Source organism: Glossina fuscipes, unplaced genomic scaffold (genome assembly GCF_014805625.2).
Source record: "Glossina fuscipes isolate IAEA_lab_2018 unplaced genomic scaffold, Yale_Gfus_2 2, whole genome shotgun sequence".
In the NCBI taxonomy this organism is placed as follows: Eukaryota; Metazoa; Arthropoda; class Insecta; order Diptera; family Glossinidae; genus Glossina; species Glossina fuscipes.
This window is the reverse complement of record NW_023998416.1, coordinates 15,136,482-15,151,355: the sequence shown is the minus strand read 5'-3', so window position 1 is coordinate 15,151,355 and position 14,874 is coordinate 15,136,482.

Genomic DNA, 14,874 nt, shown 5'->3' with positions numbered 1-14,874 from the left:
CTATTGCCTTGTATTGTTACATATAAACAGAAGGAATTATATTCTCTTCAACGCTTTCAGTTGCTTTGAAAATGATCTATATTTTGTTTGTTTCTACACTTTCTTACACCCAGTTTCTTTTTTTAGATATTGAAATGCTATGAATATAGTTAATATAACATCTAACTGTTAAGTCCGACTTTTTAATAAGTTTTAATGGGTGATATGGGTGGTATTGATGCCTCTATGTATATAGGGCAACACTCACCCGGTCGTTTGAAACGAACAAGTGCTTAAAAGGTAACATTTCCGCTTGCACTTTTTTTGAGAAAACAATTTTCTTATTCTTTTGCCAGTGAAAAAAGTTTTTTTTTTTTTTTTGAAAAAGAGTGAAATATATTATGTGATATTATTTGCTACAAAAAAAGTCAGTTTGGAATCATTTCAAAAGAGCAGGCTAGTAAAAGAAACTCCAAAGAAAACCAAAAAACCGCTCAAACCTTTTATATCATCCATTATAACTTGTAGAGTTATATATACAAATATTATATTTAAAATAACCCAAATACGTTGAAATAACGTTGACGTAGGCACGTTGGCATTATAAAAAAGCAGACCATGCGTTTGAAGTCTCGAGGATTCGCTTTTTGAAGAATGTTATCATTTACTTGGTTTAAAGTTGGCCAATTTATCTTCGAAAGCGTTTCATTAGATGCTATTGATGTTACATAAACAAATTAAACAAATATTCTTCTTAAAGATCTTTTGATTTTTTCTCAAATTTCTCTCTGTATTCTTAAGAAGGCAAGCTCGTAAACCATTGCTTCAATTTAGACATTAATCTTTCCTTTGCGGACGTTGCTAATACACATCGTCGGCTCTTGAGTGATTTTGGTGGGACGTCTTAATAAGTGGGTGTGTGCGTCTGATGCGGAGGCCGTTTGGGATGGGTATTTTTCTTGTTTTCATTCCTTCCCTCGAAATTTAGGAGAAATGGGAACTATTCCTCTCAATGGTCATCGTCTATGGTAGGTGTACATAGGAGAGTGAAGAATACTTTTATTTCTTTTTGTTTTCCTCCGCCATTACATTGTTAAATCTGTTTTCTCTTCGAACACAGGGGATCCTGGCAACAGTTACACCTTTAAATTTTTTGGGTCAAACGTGCAACATTTGGAACATTGCTTTAAATTTGGAATGGTAACGTAAACGGAAAGCACAAAACAAATAAAATTTCCTAGCTTTTGGATCCAACTTTCCCTTAAAGTCTTTACGACATTATGTCTTTATGGTTGTGGAGATAATATTGTCCTTATTTTCTAGCAGATGTGCTTAATATATCAGATAAGGCATTTTTGGGGACGCGCTTCACATCGTGGTCAATAGGAAAGTCATAAACTATTCCGGAATCTGTCAGTACTCATACTTGGAACACATGCTCTTGGACTTTTATCTTTGAAATTGTTGTTTTCAACGAAAGTAAAAAGAAACAATTTGGCATTTGCTGCTACTGTTTTAAGTTCCTTTAGTTCCGTGCCCTTGGATTAACGATGATATAATAAAGATTTGATAATATTAGCGGATACTTTAATTTGTTTTATTTGTGCAGGAATCCTTCGCACCTTCTTTCTTACCTAAGAAGATTAAGGAAATAGCTTCTTTTACTATAACATCATTATCATCGTATATGAAATATCAAATGATTGTTTTAAGCACTTTGAGCATTTGTTCTCATTATTTAATATAACTTGCAATTATGTGAGCTTCACCCATTCTGGAACATTTGACTGAGATTAATTATTATTAAATGCAAAACGTTCATCTTGTCATCCCGCATCACAATAATGCTGCAGTTTAACGCAAACAAATTGCATTACTTTGTCTGAAATATAACCGTAGGCGTTTTATATAAATTACACTGGTCTACAACAAAGGAAAAAAGTTTTTTTTTTATTTTGCCAGAAGCACAAAACATTCTAGTTTGTTGCCAAATCAAAATCTCATTGCATAATTTCTGTAGAAGACTCAGGCTCAGCTTGTTCGCTTCAGCTTCGGCAGATTTAAATGATGAATTAAATCGCTAAGACCATAAGTGTTACTCATTTTACTCGGGCCCAAATATTATATCGACGTGCGAATCTCTGTTTCACACTTTTGTGATTCTTTCTAAATCCGGGGAACCGTTTCTCAACAGAGTATCACATCAAAGAGCATACTATTCCTTCTTCGTTGGTTCTTAATTCAGAAATAAAGTTCGTCGCACTTTCTCACAAGAGTAGAGAAATTTCGTTTTCGTGATTTCAAAGTTAATTCTCGGCACATATAACAATCACTTTAAATGCTGTCAGGACTCTCAGTGTTGGGGCAAAAAACAAACACGAAGCAATTCTAATTCTTCGCTTGAACTTGCTTATAGATTGCCGAGGTAAAGTTCGAAACTGAGGATAATTAACACGTAGCAAATTAACCAACATCCAGCATTTTGCTACATTTCGATAAATGAATATTGACCTGTCGCAATACACCTAAACTCAATAAGCAAAAACTGAATACATATTCGAATGCAGCAGCACCTGTGACTTATCGAACAGCATCATGCATACTTTCCGTGACAAAAACAATTTCGATTCATGTTATGCATAATGGGGCGCATTGTTCACAGATTAACGCCTTCCCATTCTTAATATTATCGACTGCATGAAAGTGTATTAAAAATTGAATCTCAGTGAAACACAGAGCGGCGTGTCAACTTAACCCATGCTAGCTATGTATGTTACAAATGAAGTAGGAATTTACTCGTACCAGTAGGACTGTAGGGAACATATATGCCTGGAGTTGTGTTTTTTTTATAGTTTGGACGTCTGGCAATAATAACCCTTGCTAGTGCTAACAAATATCATAGCGCAAATAACGAACATATGTCGGCAACAGGTTTTCTTTACCCGAACGACATAAGAGAAAGCCGTTTTGGAATAATACAGTTAAAGGGAGTGAAAGGTGGATAAAAATTCGACATCTATGACAAAGCGATGACGATTCATCGCAGCAAGATAACCTGTTTGGTGGTGCCAGAACGGTATGATCTCGTCTTAGTTGTGAAACGAGTATTATCGAACGCTATTAACAACAATTAAGAAAATCGATACAAGACACTTGGCACAACAGGGCTATGCCACGTTAAGTGCACACAACTTGAAAGTTCTAGGTCATGAGGCTTACCTACCAGTCTTTGCTCCGTTAGATTAATATTTGTTTGATTTGTTTGCTTCAAAGTAGTGTGAGATACCCAATCTGTCAAACAGATGAGAAAAATGTATAGGTGGCGATGGGCAATACACAAATCATTTTTATATAATCAACGCACAGTTTACAAAAACTGTTGTTTTTTATTTACGTACCTGTTAAAAGATCTCTTCCCTCCCATCATCAGCTCTCAATATTTACTTATGTCTAAAACTGTATGCAACATTTGTTAAACATTTTATACTGATCGATTTAGAAGCATTTGTTGAATCGATGTACGCTTGTCTGTCCGTCTGTCCGCCTTGATTTCTTGTGTTCAACGTATAGGCCGCAGTTTTTGAAAAATTTGGTACACTAACCCAAGCACGAATACCATTGAAAGTAGATCGAATGGGACGAACCTTCGCGAACACTTATATATAATGTCTTGTTTTAAAAACCTGTTATATAAATAACTGTAAGGTGGGCTAGGACTTGTAATGGTGGACCGTGGCAATGGGGTTTCTATTTGTTTGGATATAAACTCGACACTATTTAACATTTCCCTGTAGTCACATGACGATGGGAACTGAAATTCAAATCTATGTTAATTCAGAATATACCAGACAGTACATTGACATTTAGCAGGCGCAGCGGCCACATTCGGCACCATATTATTCCAAAAGTCATTGCAGATTATCACTTCATTTAGCGTCGAGCGGAATATTAACAATAATTTTTTCGGAATTATCCTTATCTGACGGATTGTCTACTCGACTATAGATATTTATTGCAAAGTGACGCGTCACATATTTACAGCGAATGTAGGCAAGGATATCCCACTTACCATTAAACGTTTAAAAGTAGATCACGTATCTTTCCTGAAAGAAGAAAATGGAAGGAAATAAAGGACGAAGTGTGCGCGAGATAGTATGGAAATGAAACAACTTAAAATTAAGAGTCATTTATCTATTTTTGTTTTTTGTTCCGATTTATTAGTTTAGTAAATGTGTGTTTTATTTCTCTTTGTCTGTTGTAATTTAAATTAACTTAATATTATTTTTAATTTTTGTTTTGTTTTTTTTTGTTGTTTTTTTAATTTTATTTATATTCTTCTCCTTCTCCTCCTATTCATCTCATAAATTTATTGAATGATTTGTCATTATTATTAATATTATTGTTATTATTATTATTATTATTATTATTATATATGTTTATATCTTTGAAATCGGTTTGCTCAACTTATTTGTCAGTTTATTTGTTATTTTTATAAGATATATTTACTTTTTTGTGGGATGTATGTATGCATGTGTGTGTACTTGAACTCTTTTTTTTTTTTTTGTTTTGTTTTTTTTATTAATAGAAGATGTAGTTATTTATGCAAATAAATTCTTACTTATATTTTAACATTTTTTAAAATTTTTTTTCTTATATATTTTTTTTTTTTTTATCATTTTTTTGTGTATGACACAATACAAAGATGATGATCACAAAAAATAAATACAAACGTATGCATTTGTGTGGATGTGTGCTATATGAATCTGCCTGTCTTCAAGGACAAATCAAGGCAATTGCTTAAGTAAAACTAAAAAGTGTGCAAATGCAGCATTTAACACTTTCAGAGTGATTTATTTAATTAAATTAAACTGAAATTAACATGGAGAAGGAGAGCTATGCTCTCTTCGGGCAAATGGGAATCGCTGATTCAATAGAAATGAGTAAGAAGCCTATATTCTCCTTTAAAGGGAATCTTTCAAACCCTGCTCAATCTTCTCAATCTCAATCTTGGACTTGATCATCTTTCTAAGATGGTTTTGGTTTTACCTTTAGTACGAACTTTAATCGATTGGAAGCTAATCAAGAAATTGTAAAGAGTAAAAATCATTTCGGTCCACATTTTTTGCGGGCAAAAATGCATTTATTTCAATAGAAAATAAATGAAGATATTAATCAAAATAATTTGCATCATTGGTTACTATTTTCCTCATGCCTCATGCAGGAAATTTTCGAATTCGAATAAATAACACAAAGTTTGAATTCACACAAAATGCTTAGTTCCTAAAGATCAGTCGTGACGTGAAGAGAAGGAACTGAAATTAGAAAATTTTACAAATTAAACAAGTAAAAAAACAGTAATAGGCCAGGAACTACCATTAAATATCCCACGCTGCTTCATTTGATGCAGTTATTCATATGATGACTTTTCAAAATAAGATCTAATATGAGAAGTGGGCAAAAAAGTGATCCGATCCGAACCATTTTCAAAATATGTCGATCGAAATATCTCAAAGATTCCGACCTGTGCGTTGAACACAAGAAAACAAGACAGACAGTTGGGCAGACGGACAGACAAACTTCAATTCGGAAACTGAATCGATCAATATAATAAAAGGTAGGTTCATCTAAGGTGTTGCATATATATCCGCACTAAGTTAACATGCCCATATCCCACCAAAAAGCAATTGCATCAAATTCGCAAAGAAAATATTTCTTCTATCAATTATTACTTTCCCCGTCAAAGTAAATAGAAATGTGATGTAAATTATATTTGGGCATTAGGTTTCTAGTATCATCCCTATGGTAAACATAGATTTCTTACTCAGATATATATGTCTATGTATGTATCTATGTATATATGTAGAAATTTTTTATATACCTTGTGATGCTTCACTTTCATTTTGTGAAAGTAGTTTTCTACTTTTGCTTTCCAAAGAAGAGAAAATCTGCTTTTGTTTTTTATTCGGCAATTATTTGTTTGTTGCAATTATTTACTTTTTTGCATTTTGGCTTTTATAGATTTTTAATGTATATACACACTGATATACATACATACATACATACTTACATACATGGGACAGATGTCTCTCTATGCTTACGTGAATGATTTTTTTGTGTTTTAACTGTTTTTTTTATTTATTTATTTATTTATTTTTTTTTTTTGTATTTACGTTTATCTCTCTGAATTGGTTTTTGGGTTGTAATTGCCGTTGAAATATATTTTCATTAGAATTTGTTTATATTGTAGACTTGCATATACGTAAATATGTGTATATCCATGTATGTATTTGTTTTCTTTTTGTTTTTTTTATTAATTCTAAGCTTGTTTCATTTATTTATTTAATGGTTGTTGGTTTTTTTTTTGCTTTTTTGTTTTTTGCTTTCATTTTGCTTTTATTTTTATTTTATTCTTATTATTAGTACTTTTAATGACGACAACAATAAATATCTTTAAATTTTTTTTTGCCTATGATTGTATTGGTGTTCGGATCTTTCTTTGCATTTTTCGTCTACTTATTAAATGATAAAATGTAATGATTATGTATATCGGAATAATATTTTTTTCTTTTTTTTTTCTTGCAAAGTTGTGCGATGTTGAAGTGCATTCGGATTAGCGCAGTGCCACATCTCATTTATATAACTCAAAATCACATTTTATCATATATATTTATATATATATATATATATATTGTTTATAAAATTTATATATATAATATCTTCGTCTGTCCATATGTCCGCCTATTCTGCAACAGGTCGCGTTATTTCGCAAAGCGAATTAGAGTGCTTTAGAGTATATATTTAGTCATATATTAGGCAGATAATTTCTAATTTCTTATTAAGTAAGCGAAACAAGGCCACTAAAGGCATCAACTAATCATCATAACAAGTAAAACAAATTTAACTTTTCGGGCTTTTTAACTCAATAAACTAGGCTTGATTTCGATTTAAAAATACTTTAATTTTGTTTTCTTACTTTACAAAAAATGTTATTCGTACGCAGTTTGCGTCACTTATTATCATTTATTAAACATAATTTTTCTTATGAAAAAAAATTTCTTAATAAATTTTTAAAATGATTTACACTTCCGATATTTCCATTTTATTCCAGCAGCGTTTTTCAAATTCATTGTAATGAATTGTATGTCAATATGTAATTGTTTTGACTTGATTGAAGTGAAATGACTCTATCTGTTGTAAAGAATCACTAATATTCTTTTTCCGATGGAGTTACGAAGTCATAGTAGCCTTATTAAACTTTTGCTCTCCTATATCGGCATTGTACTTCTTCTTATACCTACTCCTATGACAACATTATATTAGTTGAAACTTGAGGCTGTTCGCTACCACAGTCGTCTGAGAGAAACATCCATCACAGTTCAAAATATTTTTAAATGACACAAATATGTCACATATGTACGTGACGTGGGGAAACGGTTGCATCATATACATGTGGCGTGGGACAGTGAGTAAGAAACGGCTGCATCATATACATGCGAAACGGGGCTGTGGTAAGAAACGGTTGCTTCATATATATGTGAAACGGGGCTCTGGTAAGGAACGGCTGCATCATATATATGCGACGTGTGGCTGTGGTAAGAAACGGCTGCATCATATATATGCGACGTGGGGCTGTGGTAAGAAACAGTTGCTTCATATATATGTGATATGGAGCTGTGGTAAGAAACAGTTGCTTCATTTATATGTGAAACGGGGCTCTGGTAAGGAACGGCTGCATCATATGTATGTAAAATAGGTCTCCGGTAAGAAACGGTTACATCATATGTATGTGAAATGGGGCTTTCACAACAAACGGTTGCTACATATATATGTGACATACGGCTCTGGTGAGGAACGGCTGCATCATATATATGCGACGTGGGGTTGTGGTAAGAAACAGTTGCTTCATATATATGTGATATGGAGCTGTGGTAAGAAACGGCTGGATAATACATGTATGTATATAACTATGAGTAGTAAACGTGCTAAGAAGGAGTTAGTAGTGAACAAAAGAAAAAAAAAAAGTTAGGAATGCAAAAGATTAAATGTAATAAAATGCATGGTAACTCGGTTCAGAATGTACAAGATTCGCCCAAAAACGAATATAAACTTTTTGCAATACTTGCTTATAACAATTTCGTGGGTTTTCTTTTGTTTTTCTTTTTTTTTTTGCTTCCGTTACTTATCTTAGTTATTTACTTTATTTCTCTTGCATGTTCGCTTTAAAATAGTCGACACCAAGTTAACTTTACAACATTGTGTTACATTTAAGTATCAAATGCTTCTTCTCCTCGATGTGTTTGGGATTTTCATTATGCTACTAATTTACATTTCATATTGTTATTAACGAGCGAATATACATATTGTATATCTTTCTATTTGAATCTATTGTGTATACATACGGCGCGGTCTGAACTATATGAATAAGTATGTACCCAGACACATATGTACACACACACACATATATAACGGATGAAATTCTTTATTTTAATTGAAATGCATTCATTCTGTTGTCGCTTTATAAGTATGTATGTATGTATGTATGTGTGTGGTGTGTGTGTGTATATGTATATATCTGTTTAAATCAGTTTATTGTGTACGACTACGTAAATAGAGATGAAAGAAATTAAAAGTATTTATAAGGAATTTAGCAAAACTTTGAGTCTATTATTTCGCTTACGCGATTGTAAGAGACTCCATATACGCCGATCGTTATATAATGTATTTGCGCATATCGATGTTTGTTTATCGATTCTTCTCATTTGTTTTGTTAAACGATAAAGTTACTAAAGTTATGTAATCGGATATCGAACCTATTAATATTATTTGATTGATAAAAAGGTAAAGATCCAATAAGTTTTACAGCCATTACTTATTTTAAATTTCAATACAAAAATTTTTACCACATAAAATTTGATCAATTCAAGACAGTCGGTTTAACAAACCTAAGAGAGAAGCGAGGGTTTAATCGAACAGGTATAAAGATTCTATAAAATAACGCAAACATTTGCATCTTTGCGTATGTATCCTTTGATTCTATTACCGTCGTTAAGAAATGATGCAGCTTTTGGTGTGAAAGCACGCCCAGGGAAATTGGAGACTATTTCTCCATCTTCATAGCCTTTTTTGAAATTTATATATATCAAAAACGTGTTATTTTAGGGTCTCGTACTTTCCGCGTTCTTTAATCGTGTGTAAAAGGCCCAGAGGCCTTTCTCATTCTCATTTCTTTAATCACAATTTTTCATTTAAGAATGATAGCTTTACTTTTTTAATCACGTATTTGCTTTCTTCCATTCACTCAACATTCATATTTTTTTCTTCCACTTAAATAGATATGCCACTTGAATAAATAAGCGGACAATTCGATGATAGAAAAAGAAACCCCAGAGAACTTTTTTTTTCGATAAAAGTTGTTATCTCTATTATCTCGCTTTCCGACCTTTAAAGGCGAACGTTACTTTCTAGACAGTTTCCTGATCTCGTTTAGCGCCTTTAGAGTGCTCATCTAAACTTGACTAAAGCATACCGCCGATGTAAAAGTCCAGAGAGGAAGGTAACAATTTTTTTTGGATGGAAAGGAAAGTAATTTTTGACGAGGTTATGAACCATTTGCTTAACCATTAAAAAAAAAAAAAATTGTTATGAAAATATATCGAAAAATTGGCTAACAACGCATCTATCCTCTGGAGACGTGTCCAGCTCGAGTGACTCTAAGGCGTGCAGTGTAGCTGGTCAAAATTTTGATTCAAAAAAAAACTTAATTTCATCTGCATTCCCATATTTTGGGACGTAGTTATAGTGAGTGTTTGCTCGGTAAAGGCATAAAACCCGTACCGATTGTGCACAAACCCACTTTCTCTTTCTTCACTTCTTTCCAGCCATCACCGTATTGCATGAACATTAAGACATTCCCTCGAAACAAAAAAAGAGCCTAGAGGACGACGTAGTTTTTTTAGAAATATTGTTTTTAATTTTTTTTTTTTTTTTGTGATTGTTAAGCATTTGAATGAAAAAGTTCAATTTTCAATCAAAACAGTGGCACTCTTTTGTTAACAAAAGAATTTTAAATTAACTCATCAAAAATATCCTACGTCTTTCCCTAGAGAATATTGTTTTGAAATTTACTGTCAAAATTCATATGAAAAGAACAAAAATTGTTCAAGCTACGGCTTGAAAATAGTGTTTCGAGGAAAAGTCATTTAAAATTCCAAGTGTGCATACAGTTATCTTTTGACCGCTTTCTATACTCGCAATTATCTGCCTATGTCTTTCTTGGCTATTGAAAAAGCCATTTAAGCTAAACGAAAGATAAAAAATTGATTTTCTGAATTGTTTACAGTAGCATTGCCCTTTAAGCGAGAACAGCCTCAAGCTCCAGGCGAAGGTAAACACATCTCTTCTTCTGTAAATTGGATTTAAAAATCCAAAAAATGATCAAGATGGTATATATATCTGATTAAATAGAAATATATATATATCAATTTGATATATATATAAATTTCATTACGTTGTCTTCTCCTTTCATCTTTTTATTAAACTAATTTTGACCGAGTTGAAGTCATGGAACGGCACACAGGATAGTTGTCATTATATTGTGTGTGTGTGTGTGTATGTTCTAAAATCAAGTTTCTGACGCAAGTAATCTTGTCCTTGTCAGAGAAAGGACTTTATTGCTTAGAAATGTATTGGTATTGGTGTCACTTAAAACAAAGAACGACGTACAGTCGTATGCTAAACAACATCGCGGTGACATCACAAGACATAAGATATTTGCCCTTCGTCTTTTCCGTCCGACTTGACAACATTAATCGTTTGCAATATCAAAATTGATAAAAGAATCAAAACAAATATAACAAGAATACATATCGTTTTCTTTCATGACTAGTTAGTGATCGATCACAAAACCGGAATATGTTCCTTAGTATTATAAATCTTCTCGACTTTTTCAATAATTCAATTAAAATGGAAAACGTTACTCGACCAACTTCCCTGAGTTTGTCGCTGTCCTCTGAATGCATATCGTGTTTTGACATCGTCATTCAGTTTCCATTAAATTGTATTCAAATTTCCTTGAACCATTCTATGTGCGGTTTTCTTGCCTTTTTTGTAAAGGGATCACTTGTTTTTTAAAACAGTCAATGTTCAATCATTACATTAACCGCACAAAGCTTTTCTCTTTTCTTTAGTACAATAATCACATTTGTAAAATAATCAATATTCAATAATATTTGAACAAGACTGTCATTGTAAGTGGAGCAATAACATTTAAAAAACAATTGAAAAGCAACGAATTTGAAAACTCAATACGCGAGAATGTGAATGTAATTCATTTGAAGCCAATATGCGATGCATCTCTCAGACTCTCAGATTTTTGCCAATTCTGATTAGATTAGAAAGACAAACTTTATCGTTTTCATTTAAGCCTTTTAGATGCTCTTTACATTATTAACCCTTATCTTGCCGCATGATGTCTTTGCGTCACTTTTGAGCATCAATTTCTTTGATTACTTCATAATCGTATATTAAAAAAAATATATATACATATATATATATATATATATATGGTCCGTGTATAATATCCTATATTTATATATACCTTGTTCGGATATATGAAAGAATTTGAACTATAAACAAAAACGATAATGTTTCAATGATTCCCACAATCCGCGTAAGTGCCTGAGAGTCACTTCGTGGTATTATTCGTTATTAAAAAAATATCGGCGCTAAATTATTTTAAGTTACTACGATAAAGGTTTTCCTTTTATGACATTACAAATATAAATTTGATAGAGATAAGCAAAAGAAACTGAAGAAGAATAATGCAAGAATAGCAATATACAGTCATAAGGATAGGTTTTCTAAAATTCGTTCTTGACCTGCTATATAAAGCTAATTGCAACGTCATTAAATAATAAAGAAAACAGTATTCAAATGTGTTAAATTATACGCCTTTGAACATTTATTTTTCATGATGATAACGTGAAAAGGGAGACAAGGAGAGAAGACATCATACATTAAATTATATAAAAGTCATTCATATACATACTAATGGGTTTGTAGTGTGTTTTTTTTATTTATATTTGTTCCTCATAAAAGCTTGTAATGCAACCACGTTATTTGCATAGTTAACGCTTTATCATGACGTTTGAGTCAATAAATTAAAAAAAAAAAATAAAAAAATAACAAAAATAACAAAAATATATAAAATAATACATTGAATGCTTTACAAGGAGCATATCCGGTAATGTCGTTCAATCAAAGTTGTTGTTGTGATGTTTTCATTTCATTTTAATGTTATTGAAGAGAAGAATCATCATTAGTTAGTAACATATATATATATATATATATATATATATACATGTACATATTAGTATATCCTAAAAATTAAATAACTAAGAAAACAAACCAATAAAAATACTTTATAAAACAATTATACGTTACGTTACGTGTATTGTTGCTTTCGAACTTCATCTACACTCGTATAAGCAAAGGCAACAAATTTTTTTACATAACTTTTTTTTTTTTCTATTGAGAAAATTTGAAAGAGTTTTGCTCTTGTTTGTTCTTGTTTATAGACCGTTCAGTGTCTGGCAATTAATTATTCACATAAATGAACTTTATTTTTCGTCCTCTTTTCTTTTTTAAATAATTTTTTATTTTTTTTTGTTTTTTTTTTGTAGACCAAAATAAATGTTTACAATGCCACTAAGTTACGTTCAGCTTTTCTTCACTTATTCATGTTTGACAGACAATTTTTGGCGCTTTATTATTCTCTTTCTTCGATTTCCGGCCTAAGAATCGGATTGAAAAGATTTCTTGTTATAATGATGTTCCTACGCCGCATAAGTAGCCGAGTAGATTGGATTCAAATTTTAAAGGCGGTAGATTTTTTCAACATATAGGCGAGCATAAATAAATGATCTGAGTAATCCGACAGCCCTTTATACAATACTTTATGCATACTTTCTAAATTTATTTACAAAATATATAGACAATATATAAATAAATAATATTCCAAATCGGTGCAATTATTGCAAGGGCATAACTAAATATTCTCGGTTCAATGTCAAATAATCTTATGTTGAAAATTAGTTTTGCAGGCGAACATTTTTGCCTTGTCTCGTGCTCACGAAGATGTTTGCGTTACTTTTTTTTTTTTTCTTTTTTGTAAAAGTCCTTCAAAAATACCCTTTTAGCATAGACTGGCTTAGTCCGAGCCCTTTTTTACTTAGATAGCACTTTCATCTGTTTATAGTATTTTATATTTTTTTTCTTCTATTATTTACATTATTGTGAATCTTTTCTTAGGTCCATTATTTCTTATTTGCATCTTCCTCTCTCTCTCTCTCTCTCTCTCTCTCTCTTGGATTTTTCGAATAATCAGTTGTTCGCTTAATTTTTAATATAATTTCGTTCACATACACATAAAAACATCATCATCCACTGCTGCTAATCATTCATTCTTGTCAGGAGATAAAATTTCTATGATTTTTTTTTTTTTTTTTATTTTCTTTAGCTAGTTTTTATTATTATTTTCTCTTTACAAAAAGCATCAGAAAAACTTAATGTGAAAATTTTAAAGACAACAAATTCGAAAATCAAAAAAAAAATAAATAAATAAAATAGCCGAACAAAAATCACTGACAGACCAGCGTACTTATTCAATACATTCATTAGTGGTTACATATTGAAAAAAAAAAAAGAAGAAAAAAAAAAACAATTTTTCCTTACATTCGCATCTAACGAGGCATATACATACATATAGTATCTTTTATATAATAAATTTTTAAATTAATGACTAAGTAGACATTAGATGTGATGATGATGATGCTGATCCAGAAGTTGGGACGGGCAGAATATTTGCAACAGGTTCATTATAGTCTTTACTGTACAATATTTCTCATTTGCTTTTTAGTTTGTTTTGCTGGAAGAAATGTGAAAATAATTTGGTTTGAATTGGTTTACGGATGTATACAAGCATAAGTGTAATTATTATATTAACTATTACGGCGAGCGAGGTCATGAAATCATGAAAAACTTTTACGAAAAACAAATTTGTTTCTAGAAATTTTCAATTAATGTTCGCGTGCATAAATCGATTTGGCGACATATTAGATCTTAAGGTACGAACAAACATACGTACATATTCTGTCTATATAAGTACGTATATATATATGCATTCTACATAAATATTATTTACCCACGCAGATGTTTATAAATATCTAAAAAACAATTTTTCATATTCATATGTGCATAAGTGTGCGTGTGTGTGCGTCATATTTTTAAGAAACATGTTTTTGACAACAAATTTATAGCATAATTATAATAATTTTCATCTCTTCTCATTTATTAAAAACTATTCGATATTATCGTCCATTATGAAAACGAAAGGCAAGAAGTCACCTTGAACTCGCACATATATATGAACTCTTATGATTTGTATTAAATGTCCTTCAGCGGAAATCGCTTTCAAGTTAAAACCGCTTACATATGCAAATGTAATCATTCACAAGGGTTCCCAGTAATCAACAACAATTATTTGTTTGTTTTGTTTGATGGGGCGACTAGAAACACTTTCAATCAAAACATTAAGATCTATGTACAAAAAATATCACAACTTTGATAAATTGTTTTATGCAGATAAATATGTTCAAAGTGAGCATTATAGCCCACATCAATTGCGGTACGAGGAACTTGTGGACGTATCCAACATTCAGAAGGTCTTGGGAGATTATGCCGATTTATTGAGAGTCAATTTCCGAGCGAATACAAGGGTGTCTGTTCGTCCGTCCGCTAGTCTTGTTTTCTGCGGGCTGCATTTTGGTACACTAATGTGTCCTGGTCCAAGGAAGAATGCTATTGGTTGCTAATGGTTTTGAACCGCACTGCTTTTTC